General features: G+C 42.2%; 1 protein-coding gene across 1 annotated transcript in view; it reads left to right on the plus strand.

Annotated features, from left to right (window-relative positions):
• The first annotated feature begins 866 nt into the window (after positions 1 to 866).
• Positions 867 to 18257, plus strand: part of ACSL1 (acyl-CoA synthetase long chain family member 1) — a 65253-nt gene continuing 47862 nt past the window's right edge. The window contains exon 1 of the mRNA XM_016143978.2: positions 867 to 1039. The gene's annotated coding sequence lies outside the window, so the exon portion shown is untranslated. The remainder of the gene's footprint in view (positions 1040 to 18257) is intronic.

The following is an 18257-nucleotide window of genomic DNA, read 5'->3' on the forward strand; positions in this document are numbered from 1 at the left end:
TCTGTCATCATCAGAGGTGTTTACTGTAACAGTAATTCTTCTCATGCCTGAAATTCAAAGCAGTACTAAATAACAGCCTTCTTGCTGGGCACAGGAACTGGGACCACCATTATTAGAGGTTAAAGATACTGGCAGGCCTCAGACACTAAGAGGAAAAATAACGTTTGGGATATGAGCCCTCCCCAAATTGAACTAGTCTCTGATAGCCCCCCAATGAGCATCATATGGATGCAGAACTCCTGAAAATCGCACAGCCAGGGCCCCAAGAACTTGGGCGGTGAAAATCGCTCTTTAGCAATGTGCAGCCTGCTCTGCTCTAACTATACACGGGCTGATTTGTCCAGGGTTGCTTCACGTCAGGGCATTGCAGAATTCCAGACCAGTCTTTTCAACCAGGGGCTGTGATGAAACCCCATGTGGGGACAGTGGTGAAATCGGGTTAAAGGGGTAGCGCACATCAGTGCCAAAGAAAATAGGAAAGGAAAGCCCTCCAGCCGCCAGGGCCCCTCCATGCAGAACACCCTGCTGGCCAAGAAGTCAGTGGGGCATGCCTTTGAGGGTGGAAGATGCAAAAAGGCGTCTCCCGGCCCCAGAGGATCCGCAGACCCCAAGATTAGCGGGGTTCCCGGGTCGAAGCACTACAATTTACCCTTTCCCTTCCTCAGATTCGTTACAAAAAATCCCATGGAAATTCAGGAGTCTCTAGCTGCATTCTCTCGACCGCCTTCCCGTAACCGCCCGCCAGCCGCCAGCCAGCTGCCAGCCTCACAGGAACGCCCTCAGAAGGGAAGGCGGGCATGCGGCTGGGGCGGGGCCTGAAGAGTGGCGTGTCCTGGGGGCGGGGTCTGGGGCGGGGCCTACGGCGGGGCGGGCGCGGCACGCGCACTGGCAGCCACCCGGCTCCGCCGCGGCGGAGGCTGGGGCGCAGCCAGTGCGCAGGGGTGACGGCGGCGCCTTTAAATAGCATCCGGAGCAGGCGCTCGGCAAACAGTGGTCTGCGGTGACAGCCGGCGGCGTAGCGGCCGGGCCAGCGGAGGAGGTGAGTGCTCCTGCCACAGGGGGCCGCGTGTGTTCCCGCTGAGGCGCCGTGGTCTCGGCGGAGGCACGGGGCTGAGGGTGCCTAGCCCGCCCGAGCCCCAGCAGGCGGCGGCCGCAGCGGAGGCGCGTGAACCGCCCCTCCGCTCGCTGGGATGTTCCGCTTTTCCGGCCTTGGCCCCTGCGACTGCCCTTCCCGCGCGGCAGCGGAGGCCTCTGGGCCGCTGAGTCGCCGCCGCTTCCTGTGCCTGAGCCGGGGATGCCCGCCCGCTGTGTCCCGCGGCTGCGGGGCTGGTGCGCAACGGGGTCCCGGTGACGCGCGCTGCGGGTCCGGGTCCTCGTTTGTGCGCTGGCTCGGCCGGGAGGAGCCGCCCGGAGCTTCAGTTGCAAGGAGGTGATCCCGCGAGGCCGGTGACGGTGGTCTCTACGCCAAGGGCATCCCTTCCACTCCCGTGGCAGGAATTTTGAGGTGCTCTCGGATCGCGCGTGGAAGCATCAGAGCTGGATTGTCTTCCTGCCTCGGCGTGATGGTGGCCCCTGCGTGGTCAAATGCAGCATCAAGCCGGTTGCCATATGTAGAAATCCTCGCGATGTCTCCAGAGTGCCCATAGCTGCTGCACAGAGCCGTGATGGAGTCATAGATTTAAGGAGTGTGTGTGCATTTTTAATTAACAAGCAAAAATGATGTCTATCACCTAGCAGCATAGAGGGAGAGCGGTAGTAGGTGACTTGCTTGATTGCGTGGACTAGAACCTAGAGACAGGTGTTCCGGCCTAATTGTGTACGTTATAATTGCGAACCCCCTCCCACTCTACCCACTTTCAAGGTTAGGGCGCTTGATTAAGACTATTATGAAACTCCACTTTTCTTTTAAAGTTAAGACTTTTAAATTAAGCTTCTTGTGAGTGCAGGAGTATCCGAAGTGCCCCCACTGTCAATACCCTTACTTTTATTTATTGAATTTTGCTTGATATGAGACAAACTGGTTATATATCACAGTTTCTGACCCAGATTTCACCTGTGATTATCCTAATGTAAACAGCTATTGCTCAGCACAAACAAAAAGTCAGGCAGAAACTTCTGGTTGATTCTGCATTGTCAGGTGGTGGCACATTAGACTGACTTAAAATTTAAGGTTTGAGTTAACAGTCTATGTTGCTTGGTCTTGAGAAGCTGGAACTTTTAATTGAACCCTTGCTTTCTGTCCATCTTGTTATTCCTTGTCCTGATTCAACTGGGAGAATCCTAGCCTGAAACTTGACTACTCATTTGTGAAAAGATTGCACTAGACTAAAGTCTTTCAGGAGCTAAAATTCTAGACTAGAAAAAGAAAATCCTTGAAAGCACACCTCACACATGCCTCCTGCCCTTAAAATAATATAGACATATCATAGACCATATACAATAGACCTTTATTTTCTGCATTTACTGTAGAGAAGACTTTTTTTTTAAATCACCCTTTTCTTACTATTATAAGTATTTTGATATATTTCCTTCCTGTCTCTGTTACGCATATTTCGCCAATATTTTTATTATTATTACAGGCAGCCCGACTAAAGAGAAATCTCTTGGCTTTTTAGTTTTTGGCATTTAAGGGATAGATAGTTGTGACAAATGCAGCTAAGGACAGGTATCTATTTATACCATACAAGTAGAGTTTTCATAGCTGTGTCTGCTTTTGGATGTAGTTTGGAATAACTGAAAGTGTACCGACCTGTAGCAAGACGATCCAGGTCTTGCTACATCTTTCGTTTTGATGTAACTGTCTTGTGGAAGATGATTGTGTGTTTGGGGAGGGGCAGGGGAAAGATCAGGTTGTCTTGTCATTATAGCTGGGAATTTTTCCTCTCTTCAGTTTCATTTTTCTGGATAGTACAAGACTAAAAGAATAGTAGTAATTTCTAGTTGTTGATGATAACCTTAGAGAAATAGATAATTTTTAAGGTCAGTTGCTGAATTTGTTATGTAAGTTTTCCACTTAAAACATGTCTATTATTCTTTTGTATTTACTGTCTCTTGTAACCAAATTCTGTTAAAGTCCATTAATAATGTTTTAAGAACAGTATTGTTTGGATGATGCCATGGATTAGAAGAAGAACTTCCTTTAAGGCAGCTCAAAACTGTTGTTATCCTAAGACCACTTCAAGCCATACTCTCTGGCAGGCCAGGGTCAGTCAGGAGATAAATCGAAGGTGCCAGAGTTTTTATTGAATCTTATAGTCCACCCTGTGGTCAAACACATAAAGGTCACTTTGACACTCAGGCCTAGAGACTGACTCTCAGTGAACAGAGCTGATCTGAAGCTGCCCGTAGTTGAGTGTGAGTTTCAACATTCTCATACTTAAAGGAACTTCTTAGAGCTTTTAAAGAAATACAGGCCCTGAAGTCATAGCTGGACTTTATGAACTAGAAAGTAGAGGCAATTTTACTGGTGCTTATAGCCACAACTCTGTAGTTGTCATTTTATCTACAGTTCCTTACCTAAAATGCTGAATGCCAACTTGTAAGAAATTCTAGTTTGTGTAAGCCCAAGGGAACACCTAATTTCAGACAATTGCCTATACCACAGTGACAAGCAAAAACTATCATGTAATCTGAGTTATGGTCATTTTTCTACTTTTTTAGAACCTGACATTTAAAAGTTCTTGCATGTGTTCGAGACGGCACAGTATTCAGTTAGTTGTAACCTTTGTAAAGTTAAGAAGAGAAGATGAAATATGATGGAGCCTTCCTTAAAACATGGCTGGCTTGGAGGGATGACACATTCTTGGGTCAAAAACTTAGGTGTAGGTGAGGACTCTACTCCCCTGTGCTGCCTGCCTCAGAATACATTTGGAGGCAAATGCCTTATATCCAAAATAAAAGATTTCGAAACTGGTGGCTGGTATAGGTACCTGGGCTAAGTCTCTTAGTGAATTAGTTGCCAGTCACCAAAGTTTTAAATAAAAATTTGAAAGCTCTCTAATATCTAAATGAAAATCATTTGCCTCAGAAAAATTATATGTAATATGTAATTTTATATTATAATTTTATATCATATACTTTTTATGTTATAATAATACTGTACTTATAGAAAATTTGCAAACTATAAAAAATAGAAAATACTATTCAAGAGAGTAATACTATTAACATTTGTGTGTATTTCCTTTTTGTTTCTCTAAATTTAAAGAAGTATTTTTAATTGGAGATAAAATTTTGATAATTTAATTTTGATCACCTAAATTATATTGTGAACATTTTTTTATGTTTAATATATGTTTTATAGAAATTAGAGCACTTTCTGCTTTAAAGCTGTGGAAATTGACAGTTATTTGAAAATTATTTTAATGAATGGTTTTAATGGTTCTAGTATTCTAGTCAAAGGCTGTTCAAATAAGAACTTCATGATTCGGAAAGGTAAATAGAAAGAAGGGCATCAAAATAGGGCATGTGGATTACTTTTTATACCATTTCCTCATTCTTTGAAGGATTTCTGATGAATAGATTATCTGTCCATTCGCAGTTTTGGCTGCTCTGGAAGTTGTCACTTTCCCTTCAGATGTTCCTAATACATAAGGCCAAAATGTCCTGAATCCGGTTCATTCTTTTATTAACCAGAAAAGGAAAGGTGCTATAGGAATTAGTTGCTCCCTCAAGGCTCAGCTGTCAACTGCAAAGCAAAGTGGTGTCAGCTGACTGATGTGGTGGTCACAGGCCGAACTTGGGCAGGCTCAGGAGGCGATAGGCCGTGGTAACAGCTAATAGTATAAGGCACTGTTCTCAGTGCTTCAGCTCTGTTAACTCAGGGAATGTCCCCAACAACACTGTAAGGTAGGTCCTGTGAGTATCTCCATTTTACAATAGATAAAAGAACAGGTGCAGAGATTGTCACCCAAACCTGGACTTGAACCATTGCAGTCTAGCTTCAGGGCTGTGGCTCCTGGTCGCTTGGCTCTTTCAGGTTGTCCAGCTGGTGGTAAGACTGAGGGCAGAGCTGGTTCTTCTTCATTGTCCTTGCTCCTTGATTTCCCCCTGTCTCGTTTACACGCCGTCTTGGACCACTACCACAACAAATTTTCGATTCAGCTTGGTTCAGTGAGTGATAAGATGGCTTACTACACAGCATCACTTTCTAGAGAATTAAAGAGTAAAAGGGTTTGCCTGCCCTGGAAATTGGTCTTCTAAGACTGGAAGACAGTCCAGATGCATAATTAACTAAAGAAGAGAGCATGTGGGGTGGGGACAGGGACCCAGGCTTAGCAAGGATGGAAGAGTATTGCTCTCTTAACTGGGACATTGGTTTTACCATAGCACATAGGTTTGCTTTCTCTTTCTGCTGTGTATCTTGCTTTTTTTTTTTTTTTAATACCAGAAATGTTTTCTCAACATATTCTAGATTATGTTGAAAACTGTCAGTAGAGAAGAGAATAGAATTGTGAATTTCTAGGGTTCGAAAGCACAATGGTATTGCCTAGTGGTTATGGTTTCTTTTCCCCAGTACAATTTAACTCATAACCCAATATATAAAATAAATAAGAGCAGGGCTGCTATGGTTGAAGAGGGTAGTGGGGTGGGAATCCCAGATCACACAGATACAGTTACTTCCTCAGCCTCTGAGGAATGTCAGAACAGCCCCAGGCTCCCCATGCACTGAAATAACCTAACTCACTTACTTGACTGATGCAGTCAGTAACCATGGAGCAAGAGATGGGGTGCCTTAACCCAGGATACAGCACCTCTGTTCTCCTCCAGCCAGGACACACCTCTGCCTCATCCTTCATGACCCAGCATCTCCGAGGTACTTTCCTGGCGCTACTCACTGTCCTCAGACTCCAAATCACTCACTGGATCCCTAGGCTGACATTCAGCTGGGATGCACCAGCAACCACACTGGTGGTTAACATGTTAGATACTCCCATACAGGTTAGAAAATAGGCCTCAGCCCTAATTCAGAAACAGGGGAGTTAATGCCTGACTAGCAGAGGATCTGCTGAACCCCGTTCTGGAGCATCAGCTTGCTTCTTTTCACATTGGTTGATGCCTGGCTTGTACTGGTTATTCAATATTTTGAATGGCACCCCTCACTCCATCCTTCATTTGCCTTTTCATGTGTGCATGTCTTACTTCCCCAATTAGACACCCCAGCCACACTCTAAGCTCTGTGTTAGTCTTAGTCATGTCTAGGAGGGGACCTAGTCATGGTTTTCTGTGTTTTCAGCAACATTTAACATAGAGCCTTAATGCTAGGGAGCACTTAATATTATCTGATGATTGATTGAGACTAGGAGACAGATGGGTCGGTGTCCCATAGAAGGGTCACTGACAAAAATACACATTTAAATATTCCAGGTTTGTAAATTACACTGTGCAAAACTTAGCTTTCGTTGGGCTAACACTTTGTGTTATGGAGTTCTTCTGCGGTGTCTCTTTTAGTTATGTTTGAGCAGTAGGTACTGTGGGCTTTGCAGGATGTGGAAGGGAAGGAGAAGAGGGTCAAGTTTTTGATACATCTTACGTAATTATACTACAGTCCTCCTTTACCTAATAATCTTCCCTAAAATTGTTCTTAGTTTTCTGTGCGACAAGTGAAATGGTCAAACAGCTGTTTGTTCCTCTTGTAGGACAATTACTCACATTATGCCTCAGGCAAGCTTCTGAGGTATCACAGGTGAGCTGGCAGGGTCATCGCCTGGTGAGCAGACAGCTAACTAGCCACCTCACAAAGATGGAACCAAGATCCAGAAAGGTGTGGCCAAGCTAGACTCTGAAGACAGTGCCAGTCTGTGTTTTTCCCTCCAGACATGAGTCGAATAAATCCCACTGATGCCAGGACCTCTCTAGAGTTCAGGCAAGCTGAAGATCCTTGGCTCTGGAGGCAGGGGCTGGAGCGTGGGGTCCCTAGGACAGACTTCCTCAGATGAGGCCAGCCCCTTAGCCCCTTAGCCAGGGCCTTGATTCCCTTTTGTCCAGAACAGCTGACCCAGGCCACTTGGCTTCTCACACTTGATTGTGTGTGATAGTCACTGGCAATGTCCTGCCCTCTCTAGCACACTTCTCTCTATCAGGGGGTGATATTGAATATCTTTTTCTCCCTCCCAGAAGGAAAGTGTCTTTGCAGGCTTTGAGAGGCACCGTTACTCTGCCTCCTGGGTATGGCAAGCTTTTAAGGTGCTCCAGTTAGCAGTTTTATTTATTTCTGCTCATACTTGAGAACTGCTGGAGACTTTAGCTGGGCAGGTGACCATAGAGGTTGCAGATACAGCTCAGGAGGTTGAGGGGGAGTCTCCAGAATGGGGTATGCATCCCCCATGGTGGGCGGGGATAGACTGTCTGTTAGGGTGTGGGGTGGATATATTTGTTAATCTTTGTTTTTTAGCTTTCTTTTAAAATTCATATATGTGTGTTTCATAATGTTCAGAAAATATATGTACATAGTTTATATATAAATGCACTTTTTAAGGTTGCATTTATTTATTATTTTTGATGCATTGCCAAAAGTTTAGGGAATCGAAGAATTACCCCCTTCTCTACCAGCAGTGTGACAAGAAACCTCAATTTGTCAGTTAAGGGGATAGAAACTGTTTTATGAGAAACTAGACTCCGATTTATGTCAAATTGGTTTCTGACTTCAGGAGAGTCGGGTAGAGTATCTTTTGCTTTTGGACCCAAACGTGACAATGTAGAAACCTCAGTAGGTAGGACAGGACTTAGTTCCTTTCCCCTGTAGTATCCACTACTGTGTCCCCTGAGGGTAGAGCAGTGCTTAAATAGAGTGGGCGCTCAGATATTTACAATTTGATTATATGGATCTTTTTCTTGCATGACAATTAAGTATTATACTGGGTTGGCCACTTTAAGTCAACATTTACGTTGACTTTCTTCGTTTAAACCTATACCTAGTTGGCAGGACACAGTGTATGTACCAGTCAGTTTTACTCCACGCAAATAAGTTCTCAAAGCTGTAGGATCATAGAGCTGAATGGGCCTCAGAAGTGTCACTTGAATGATAGGATGTTTAGGATTTGCTTTAAATTGTTTTTTAAAAATGAGTATAAAATGAAACTATTAGCAAGACGTAAATTATTATTGACGCTGAAGCTAAGATTTGGGGTACATGGTGACTTATTATACTATTCTGTCTACTTTTGAATAGATTTGAAAATTTTAATAATAAAAATTTTTAACAACACATAAAGAAAAATAGAGAACCAAAACTAGTGTCACCCAAGTATGTAATGGCCAGAGAAGACAATCTCTTTTTCTTTTTTTCCCTATTTTAAACACTGGCTCATTATTCTATGATTCTCTGCCACTCGTTACATTTGTTTTGTTTCTAGCTTCTCTGTAGTCACCGCCTCGTACATTTACCTGAACTCTCAGTGTGATTGCACCTCCTGCCTCGTGGTTGTCATCAATACCTCCCTTAATCTACCTTCATCCAATGAGCTGGTTAACCTTTCCTCTATTTCTTGTGTTGCTTCCACCAAGGTCTTAGGTGGAGCTGACAAAATTTAGAGGTCAGGGCTGGGTCCCATGCTCTTTAAAGGTTCTCTTAGGTCTTGAGAAACTGCACGGCCTAAGAATGTTGTATAGGTTCCATTTGTCTCTACTTTTTGGGGTCACAGCATTTCCCTGCTGAAATCTGTAAACACACTAAAGTGGATCCCTCCCAAACTGTGATTAGCTAGCGTCCTCTCCCTGGGTACAGATCTGTCTTTGTATTCTGTCTTCCAGTTGCCCTGTTTCGCTAAGCCATTTTTCTAGTTTATCAGGCCCTCTTGAACCTCTATCTATTTTAAGAGGTGTAAGTAACTCTACCCGACCTTGTGTCCCTTCAGCCTTTTTACCCAGGTCACTGATATTTGATCTTGGCGACCTCTGTAAGTCTTAAGGATTGGGTTTTTTCTCTGTGTCCTGCACCAGGCCTCACCCTGGCAGGGACCCAGGGGCTCCATAAACTACACATGGCTCTGTGGGTCCAGCCTCCTGCAGCCGCTTCTTAGCTTGTTGATGGGATACTTTCCTGGGAGAGAGGCAGGGTGTCCATGGCCTCTGGTTTAGGACACTGTGACTCCTAACCCGCCTCCCCTGTGGCTTCCTCCTTGCTCTCTAAACCCCACCTGTCTCTGCCTATTCCCATGTGGCCTTTGGCCACGGGCTGTCTGGACAGCCCTCCCTCCGCAATGCAGTCCATACAGAGAGCTTTCTCTCTCCTCTAGATGCGTGGTCCTCCAGGCCCTCCGCTTACCTTTTTCACAGCCCCCACATTGTCCGTACAGTTTGGTCAGCTCTCACAGGTGTCTTTGTCCTCATTGATGTCCTAAAGTCGTTGAAGGCGGAGAAAGCACTGCAAGTTCTGTTTTTCACCCCGCCACCCCCAGCAGTTTTCAGAGGATTTTTGTTTCTTTGCAGTGAGACCCTTAAATAGAAGTTGCCCACAGAGGTGGTCAGTGACTGTGCTGGGCCTCAACACAGGGCAGATGGGGAGAGCGTAGATAGGTGCTTTCTTGGGTAGGCTGATTCCTCATCTGCCGTTCTGCCCCCAGGAGAGGCTGCCACCTTACTAAGCCCTTTCTAGAGTGGGTGGGAAATACATAAATACCAGAGGAAAAGAACTGACTTAGTTCTGTCTTTTGTATCTTGAGAAATTTAAAAAAATACAGCAAAGTACAAAGAATAATTAAATCATAAAACAAATAGTATGTGCCCACCACATAGAATTGATGGTTTTTAACCATCGAGTTACTTTATATGTTTTCTTTATATTCCTGATGTCACCTGCAGGTTCTGGGCATGGGCGAAACCTCCTTACTTAGTCCTGGATGCCAGGATTATGTGGCCATCTTTCGCCTTCTCTAGCATCATCTCGGAGATGCTCCATGTGTGGTGAGGGGAGGGACATAGCTTTCCTCGGTTCCCACTCCTTTCTTTATCCCCCTGAGGACCATGCAGGCAGCAGTGGAGATTTTGGCTCAAGGTTTTGTAGCTCATTGGGGGCACAGTCAGTACCTAGACTGTGAGCTTTTTGCATATGTATCGAGTTTTCTTTCCATCCTTCTGCTTTGTCTCCTGTATTCACTACTGGAAGTTACTAACTTTGGACAAAGCATCTGAGGATGCCCCAGGACTTAGGTACCTTCTCTGTGTGCAGTCTCTAAAACAAATGGATCTTTACTCCCCATCTTGAGGCCGTCAAGGAAAAAGAGTCCTGCATAGCTAGGTCTTTGTGAAAAGACATTTGTCTCTTTTCCTGTAAGGTTGTTCTCTCGGTAGACCCTCTTGCTTCAGGGTTGACTTTGTGGTTCTTTGCAGGCTGGGAAGGTGAGCAATCTGTTCTTCTGTATTATTTTGGTGGCAACAGGAATTTTCTTTTCTTCTCTAGCTGGTATCATAACAGGTTTTACTTGTGTTGCTCAACACCTAGACCATGATATCATGTTCTTTAATGTACAGTCCTACAGATGTAATTAGGATTCTTACTGTGCTGCATGTCAACTTAAATAACACACCTTAGTAGATGCAGGCGATTACAGGACAGCTTAACCTACAGAAACTTTTTCTGTCTTAGTTCTTGCCAAAGGGCTGAGTCAGCCTAACCAACAACTGATGGAGAGTTGACTGACTGAGGCTGTCTCTTTTGTCCAAGCCTGCTCCCTTCTCTAGCTCTAAGCAAATGTCCCTGCCTCATCATGACCTATATAGAGAAATTGCCTAACTGTATTAAATCTGTATTTAAGAACTAATGGAAAAATATTGCTTCTCTTAGGAATTTTTTTGAATGGAAACTTTTTCTCTTAAATCCATACCAGTGAAATTTAACCTTGCCATTCTACAGAGAGGCTTTTACATGCTCTGGTTATCTTCATTAGGCATGTCCTCACTATAATTATCAGCTTCCCAACTGGGTGTACATGACAGGTCTATCTGTGTTGAAGAGAGAAGGGAGGAGAGCTAGATGGTTGGGTTTTGTTTGCTCTGGAGAATGTTGGGCAGGACCTGTTTCCAGCATTCCTGACATCTCAGATGGCTTCCCACCAGCTCTCGGCACATCTGAGGCTTCTCGCTACAGTCCTGTGCTATACTCCTGGGCTGTTTCTCTGGTTTGGACGGTTCTCTTTTCTGCTGTGGAAAACTCACTTGTAGAAGCTGGAGGCCAGCTCTGGTGTCAGGCTCTGGACTTGAGCCCTTCTTCTGGTATTTGCAGTTCTACTTTAGAAAGATATTTGTTCCTTTTTTCCTTTCCCTGTGGGCAAGCTTGGCTTGTTTTAAACTAATCTGCAATCATAGGTCTAAATGTATGTCTAAATGTCTTCTAAGGAGAAGAGAGGACCCTTGCCCTTAGATAACCTTGGGTGGCATTATACTTAAGTGAAACAATCTGAGAGACATAAAACATCATGGGAAGAGGGGCAAGAGAATATTTTTTATGTAGCCTTTAAATCAATAGCTTGCAACCTTTTTTCCCTCCATGTCACCTGGGAAATGCTTCTTAGTCCCTTCCAACACTGACCCAGAGCAGCTCCGTGGGGTATAGAGGAAAACACTGAAGTTGGGAAATGCTTTGAATACCTCTTTCTCTTTGTAGAATCACTGTTCTATAAATATATCCTCCTGTGGCTTATAGTAGAGAATAGGTCAGAATCACAGAGGGTCATCCATGACTCAGTAAGTGTGTATGAAGCACCTGTTCTGGGTAAAGCCCAATGTTAAGCACCAAGGGCATATGAAGGCAGATGGGAAGGGGCCCTGGGCCAGAGGAGAGAGAGACATCCACATAAGGGAAGCATACACTCATCATGAGTATAAACTAGATGGCGCTGAGGGCCATATGAGGGCTAAAGTATTCCCGGAGTTCAGAGGAAGGACTGGGCACTTCTGGCTTTGGGGGTCATATAAGAATTTATTAGAGAAAGTGGCTTTTTGCCTATTTGGGTAGGATTTGGGCATCTGAAAGCAGGACCAGGAGCAAGAGCTGCAGTGAAGGAGACAGAATGGGGGAGGATGCAGAGCACCATGGAGGCACATGGAAGACTTTCTGGTGGGCTGGAGGAAGGGCGGGGGTTCAGAGGAGGAGCAGAGGTAGCATGTGCTGTGACGTCTGCCTCCATGGTCATGGTGAGTCAGGGGACCGGCAGCGTAGCTCGCCCAGAGAGAGCGGGGAGACAGTACACTCAGGCCTGGCGGAGGGCTGTCAGGACCTGGGAAGCTGGTCCCAGAGCTCACAGACCATCTGCCTTCCTGTCTCGCCCTCCCCACTTCTCTTCACTATTCCACCATCATTCTCCCTGGCTCAAACCCTCAGCCCTTAAATTTCTTCTCTTTTTTTCCATTTAAATCCATTTAGTTACCAGATTCTGGTGGTTTTGTTTAAGTGTTTAAAAAATATTTTTGATTGTGGTAAAATATGGTTAACGGCACTTGCCATTTAAACCAATTTAAGTGTACGATTCAGTGGCACTAAGTACATTGCCAGTGTTGTAGACCATCATCACGCTCCAGTTCCAGAATCTTTCATCATCCCAAACACACACTCTACCTGTGAAGCAGTAAGTCCCCACTCCCCACCCCTGGTAGCTTCTATTCCTACTTTTATAAATTTACCTACTCTAGGTCCCTCACATAAGTGGAATCATACAATATTTGTCTTTCTGTGTCTGGCTTCCTTCACGTAGCATAACATTTTCAAGATTAATCCATGTTGTAGCATGTGTCAGAATTTCTTACCTTTTTAAAGGCTGGGTAACGTTTTGTATGCGTATATCACCTTTTGTTTGTCCCTTTGTGTGTCGATGGACACTGGGATTCTTCCTGACTTTTTAAAGTACTGTGTGTCATGACTTTGGTCATCCTCTGCGTTGCCTCGCACCTTTGTCTCAATTCGAATCACTGTGTGCCTGGGTCTTCGCGCTTGCCTCTCGAGGCCACTGGGCTTTGGTTTCAGACCTGGGCTCCAGTCATGTGTGGAGCTGGGGCGGACAGTTCCTGATCTTGGGATTGAATGTAGTAGCAGCTCCATGCAGGGAGGACTGTCCTGAAGGTTACATTTAATCTCATATATAATCATTTGCTCGTAGTAAGTGCTTAATGAACAGTGGCTCTTAAAAAAACTCATAATCCAACACTGATTTCCCTGAAGTCTCCCTTCCTCTCTCCTATCTAGTTTAATCTTATCATTTGTTCCAGATTAACACCTAAAATCCTAGAGCTGAGGTAGGAAGAGCTGCTTCTAGTGGCCCTGTTTCTGTCCCCATGGCCCAAAGCATAGCGCGCTCGCGTTCTTCCCTCATGCCCTCGTCCTTTGTGCGCCTTCTGTGTGCAGCTCTCCTGGGCCACATGATTGCTTTCGTAATTTCTTTTGCACTTGTTGCCATCTCGTTAGTCACTATTTTGTGTATGTAGTTGTGTTATATATTATACTTCTAAGGCTCACGATTGGGGTCTGCAAGTTTTTTGCAGTTTGTCCCCACGTATGAATATTAAATAATGTGCATGCCCAGTAGAAGGTGAGAGGTCTCCCCCAAGCTATCTTCCAGTTCTTATATTAGAGGCTTTCATTTTATGGGGTAATCTCTTGTTCACTGCATTTTGAACATCCTGGAACCACCTCTGCTAGTGGTAGTCTTCGGTCCTTTTAAAGATTAACCGAATTTTACTTTTTCTGAGGCAAAGGAGTTTATTACTAGCTGGGTGATTATTTAGGGCATTCGGCTGGGTAATTATTTCTGGGCAAGGGTTAAATATCATTGTAAAATGCTTTTAAAAAAATTAATTTAACACATTTCCCATTTTGAAAAAGAGTGCAGCTCACTGCCAACATTAATTTAATTTTACATAAACACACTCTTTGAGGCTGAAGCAAATCTGACTCGTTGTTAATGTGAAAACATAACATAAAAACTGTTCTTAGAGTTATTTCTAAATAGAACTTGTCTCTAATCCTGATATAACAGAAAAGTATACATAAAGCAGATTCATCAAATAAATCTTCCACTAATAAGTGTTCGAGAATGATGTTAACATCACTCGTAGGAATGCTGCGTTTTCTAGGATTTGACAGTTCTTAATCTTTGGCATGTGGTTACCGTTATGAATATGTAAAGGATAGTTTTATATATATATATATATATATATATATATGTATGTGTGTATATATATATATATAACACACACACACACACACATACATACATACACACACATACAGTCGTCCATTTGCTTCTGTGTGTGCCTTATCTCCATTCCCCTTTGCGAATTTGGATCTTTGAATCCTTTCAGTCATTGTTGTCTCAATATGTTCCTGTGTATGCTGAACGTTCATTGCTATTTTGTTGTAACAATTCTCTTATTATTATTTAAGCTTATAATGCCCTGTTCTTAATAAGGGTTGCACTCCTCTGCTTCTATTTGCCCGATAGTCACTTTACTCCTAATTTTGTATTTTGTGTGTGTGTGTGTGTCATTTTATTTTAGGTGAACTGACCCTTTTCAGTATTTCCTTTTCATTATTCCCAACATATGTCTGGAAAAGTCTTAATTTTTCCTTCATATCTAAAGGAGAGCTTAGCTGGATACATTATTCTATGCTGGTAGTAGTTGAAATATTTGATTCTATTCCTTTCTGGCCTGTAAGGTTTGTGCTGAGAAATCCAAGGATAATCTAATGGGTTTACCTTTATAAATTACCATTTTTTTCTCCCTAGCTGCCTTAAAAATTCTGTCTTTGTCATTGATTTTTGATAATTTTAATACAATGTGTCTTGATGAAGGCCTTTTGGAGTTGAGATAATTGGGTGTTCTGGTGACTTCTTGAATTCAAGAAGAACTGGAATATCTAAATAGATCCATCAGCAGTATGGAAATTAAAACAATCATCAAAAACCTACCAAAAAGTAAAAGTCCAGGACCACGTGGCTTCACCAGTGAATTCTACCAAACATTCAAAGAAGATTTAATACCTGTTCTCCTCAAACTATTCCAAAAAATTGAAGAGGAGGCAATACTTCCCAACATATTTTATGAGGCCAGTATTACTCTGATACCAAAACCTGGTAGAGATAACACAAAAAAAGAAAACTACAGACCAGTATCTCTTATGAGCACAGATGCAAAAATCCTAAATAAGATACTAGTGAACCGAATACAGCAACATATTGAAAAGATTCTACACCACGATCAAGTGGGCTTCATCCCAAAGGCACAGGCATGGTTCAGCATATGCAAATCAATTAATGTGAGACACCACATAAAGAAATTAAAAATAAGAATCATATGATCATATCAATAGATGCAGAAAAAGCCTTCAAGATACAGCATCCATTTATGATCAAAACATTTAACAAAATCAGTATAGAAGGAAAGTACCTTAGCATAATAAAGGCATCTATGACAAACCCTCAGCCAACGTTAAAGTTAATGGTGAAAAACTAAAAACCATCCAAGATCAGGAACAAGGCAAGACTGTCCACCATTGCCACTGTTATTCAGTATAACATTGGAGTTCCTAGCAAGTGCAATCAAGCAAGAGAAAGATATAAAAGGCATCCAAATAGGAAACAAAGAAGTCAAACTGTCACTATTTGCAGATGACATGATTCTCTATATAGAAAATCCTAAAGACTCCACAAGAACACTACTAGAAACAATAAGCAAATACTGTAAAGTCTCTGGATACAAAATCAATGTTCAAAAATCTGTAGCATTTCTATACTCTTACAATGACGTGTCAGAAAAAGATGTGGAAAAAATAATTCCTTTTGCAATTGCAACAGAAAGAATAAAATACCTAGGAATAATTTTAATGAAATAAGTGAAGGACCTACATAATGAAAATTAGAAGACCCTATTAAAAGAAATCAAAGAAGATACAAAGAAATGGAAAGATATTCCGTGTTCTTGGATTGGAAGAATCAACATAGTTAAAATGACCTTATTACCTAAAGTATTATACAGTTTAATGCAATCCTCATCAAAATCCCATCTGCTTTTTTAAAAGAAATAGAACAAAAAATTATCAGATTTGTATGGAAGCACAAAAGACCCCGAATTGCCGAAGCCATCCTGAGAAAAAAGAATGAGGCTGGAGACATCACTCTGCCCAACTTATACTACAAAGCTACAGTAATCAAAACGGCATGGTATTGGCAGCAAAACAGACACACAGACCAGGGAAACAGAATTGAGAGTCCAGAAGTAAACCCATATTTATATGGCAAATAGTTTTCAACAAAAAATCCAAAACCATACAGCGGAGAAAGGAATAAATGGTGCTGGGAAAACTGAAAAGCTGCCTGCAAAAGAATGAAACTAGACTGTTGTCTATTTCCAAATACCAAAATTAACTCAAAATGGATAAGGACTTAGATATAAGACCTGAAACAATAAAATACATAGAAGGAGACATAGGAACTAAGCTCAAGGACCTTGGACTTAAAAGAGGATTTTAAGAATTTGACCTCAAAGTCAAGGGAAGTAAAAGCTAAAATAAATGAATGGGACTACATCAAACTAAAAAGCTACTCAGCAAAAGAAACTGTCAACAAGGTAAAGAGAGAATCATCTGAATGGGAAAACATATTTGCAAGCAACACCTCTGATAAGCACCTAATATCCAAAATATACAAAGAACTCATACGACTCAATAACAACAAAAAACAAACAATCCACTCAAAAAATGGGCAGAGGACCTGAACAGACACTTCTCCCTAGAGGACATACAAATGGCCAACAAATACATGAAAAAATGTTTGCCATTACTAGCTATTAGGGAAAGGAAAATCAAAACCACAATGAGATCCATCTCACACCTGTTAGAATAGCTATAATCAACAGGACAAGTAATAACAAATGTTGGAGAGGATGTGGAGAAAAAGGAACCCCCATACACTGCTGGCGGGACTGCAAATTGGTACAGCCACTATGGAAAACAGTATGGAGGTTCCTCAAAAAACTAAGAATTGATCTACCATATGATCCAGCAATCCCTCTACTGGGTAATTTACCCCAAAGTCTTGAAAACCCATATCCAAAAAGATATTTGCACACCAATGTTCATAGCAGCATTATTCACAGTAGCCAGGACATGGAAGCAACCAAAGTGTCCTACGATAGATGATTGGCTAAAGAAGCTGTGGTACATATATACAATGCAATATTACTCAGCCATAAGAAAAGATGAAATACTGCCATTTGTGACAACCTGGATGGACCTCGAGATAATCATGCTAAGCAAAATAAGCCAGACAGAAAAAGTTGAAAATCACATGATATCACTTATGTGGTGATATAAACCTAAAAGCAACAAATGAGCAGGACAAACAGAGACACGTGGACATGAGCTATAGGCTAGTAGTTACCAGGGTACTATAGACTAGTGGTTATTAGTGGGGTGGGGAAGGAGGGGGGAAATAGCTGGGATAAAGAGGGTCAAATATAAGGTTTAAGGGGAGGGTGAAGTGGGTAAAGGGGAGCAAATATCTGGTAGCTGAAGGAAACTGGCCTTTGGGTGGTAAACACACAATAGAATATACAGATGTCAAATGATAATGTACACCTGAAAAGTATATAATTGTATTAACCAATGTTACCCCAATTAACTTAATTTAAAAATTTTTTTAAAGAACAATATAGTATATGGTTTAGTTAATGAACATGGACCCATATGAAAAGCTTTTTAATATTGTATAATTGTGTTCCTGTGACTTGGGGGAATTTTTTTTAGTAGTAGCCACATATGCGACTTCAAAAAATACTTCAACTTATATAACTTAAATGGAAGAGGAAGATGCGAAGATATGCCACAGGAAACTGATAATCCTCCAAAAGTAGCTCTAGAGATGCCTAAGACCCTGTTTGAAGAAGCATTTTTAACAAATTCGAATAAAATATTAATGAAATGTGAATAGAAAAAAATCCAGATATTTCTAATATATTATCATTGTCATTGTCCTACTTGAGTAGGACACTGTATATTTGGAATCTCTTTATTTTGGGACATCTATGATAGTTGTTGTGGCCCGTGGCCAATATGAACAGGTGAGGTATGGCCCTAATATTACTGGTTAAAAATTAGTCTCGCCTTGTACTTGCCTTTAACAGCTTTTGTCCCACGCTTTCTCTGATAACTTTAGTGACGATGAGCAGAGTGTGGTTTAGTGTAGAATTATTCAACTAGACTTATAGTTCACTAAGTCAGGTTTTTAAAAATGGAATATCTCTGCTTTATTTCTCTTTTTAAAATCTCGTAA

Source organism: Rousettus aegyptiacus, unplaced genomic scaffold, assembly GCF_014176215.1.
Source record: "Rousettus aegyptiacus isolate mRouAeg1 unplaced genomic scaffold, mRouAeg1.p scaffold_m13_p_11, whole genome shotgun sequence".
Classification (NCBI taxonomy): Eukaryota; Metazoa; Chordata; class Mammalia; order Chiroptera; family Pteropodidae; genus Rousettus; species Rousettus aegyptiacus.